This window comes from Meleagris gallopavo, chromosome 9, assembly GCF_000146605.3.
Source record: "Meleagris gallopavo isolate NT-WF06-2002-E0010 breed Aviagen turkey brand Nicholas breeding stock chromosome 9, Turkey_5.1, whole genome shotgun sequence".
NCBI lineage: Eukaryota > Metazoa > Chordata > Aves > Galliformes > Phasianidae > Meleagris > Meleagris gallopavo.
The window spans coordinates 10,979,967-10,981,664 of record NC_015019.2 but is presented as its reverse complement, the minus strand read 5'-3'; positions in this window follow the sequence as shown (position 1 = coordinate 10,981,664).

The following is a 1,698-nucleotide window of genomic DNA, read 5'->3' as shown; positions in this document are numbered from 1 at the left end:
AAAAAAAAAAAGGCAAGTCATTGTGAATGTCAGGAGCTCCTCAGCTGCGGGTGTGACAGCGATCCTCCCCCTCCAAACTCACTCCGGGTGAGAGCCAAAGGGAGAGGGATTTCATTAGGATCTGGTGGCGGGCTATTTTCAGAGCTGACATCCTACCCACAGCTAAAAATAGCTGGTCCCCTCCACGCAAACCAGGGTTTCTGTTCGGTTAAACTTTAATAAACCTCAGCAAGGCTCAGACCTTGCTTTCTCCCCACACTTTGCTCCCTTGCATGCTCCACTCCCATTGCTTTGCCCCGTCTCCACCCTTCATTCCCCTCTTTCTGGGTGTCCTCTCTCATCTCCCACCCATTGAGAGCCTATCCAAGGTTCTTGCTGGATCGTCCCAAAAGCACCAGGGCCACCAAACCAATTGCAAAGCAGCAGGGCCTTGCTTTGTTCACCCACAGAGAGCCCAGGTCATGTCTAGGAGGAGCCTAGCCTAAAAACCGTGTCCAACCACCACTGCTGGTCCTCATTTCTCCATGGGCTGCTGCTAATTCCCTTCCTTCATTAGCACTGTCACCCCACAGGTATTTATAGCCATTTATAGCCATTTATAGCCCGCACTGACCCTGCTTTTAACAAAAACATGAATTTAACTCCTCCTGATGCTCCTCTTGCCTCCAGCTCATCCTAGTGATCCAAAACAACCCAGTTTGGAATAACCAAGCTCTTTCCTTCTTAATGTACATCCCAGTCCCAAATATCCCTTCTTTCTCTGTTCCCAGCATAGTCAAGATGCTCTGGGCTCTGCTGCTTTTAAGACAAGAGCAAAGGTTTGTTAAAAGATGTTCCAAGCATTTCCATTTCTTCCAAAAAGGGGAATAGATCCATCTCTGCATCCTTTGCACCACATCCAGTGCAAAGGCACAGGGATAGGACACGGGCAGTGTTGGAGGAGGGACAAGCTGGCATGCCATAAGAACAGCAGGGACAGTGTCATCAGGACAGGGATGGTGTGCTTGCCTTCTGCCTCACGCTGGGTGCACGCCGGCCCTTTGGAGCCACTGGCCGCCAGCCAGCCAGCCATTTCCTGGTAATCTAATAGCCGCAGCAGATGAACTGAAAATGCATTTCCTGCCACCGTGCTGTAAAATTTTTTATTAATGTAAGGAGAGAAACGCAGCCCTGGTGCAAGGCTGCCAGGGTGAGGGACATCTGCCTTGGTGGAGAAACTGGGGATAAGGGACATGGGGATGGTGACAAGGGGATGCTGTGGGAAAGTGGTGGGCATCCCCTGAGGACACACACAGAGAGAAGCACCAGGCTGGGGTTGTGTTGAAATCCAGGCTTTGGTACAGCTTCAGCTTCCCAGCCTTGGAGGAGCACCACGGTCCCTTCTCTGCCACCCCCAGCATTGCTGCTTGAGAAAGGATGGGGCCTGAGGATGGGGTGGCCTTGGGCTGTCTCCTGCCACCTTGTCTCATTCATGGAAAGCACATGTCTTGGTTCACTCTGGTGGACAGGGACACATCCCTGGAGCTCTGCAGTCAGAATATGTGCCAAGCCAGGCATCACTCACAGGGATACTGAGGCACAGGTGAGAAAAGTGCCTTTCCTAGAGGCTGAAGTGCCCCAGCAGCAAGTCCAAGGCAAAGGAACACCACAAGTGGGTTTGATGGCATCTCCTGGAGCATCCCCACCTCAAACACCCAC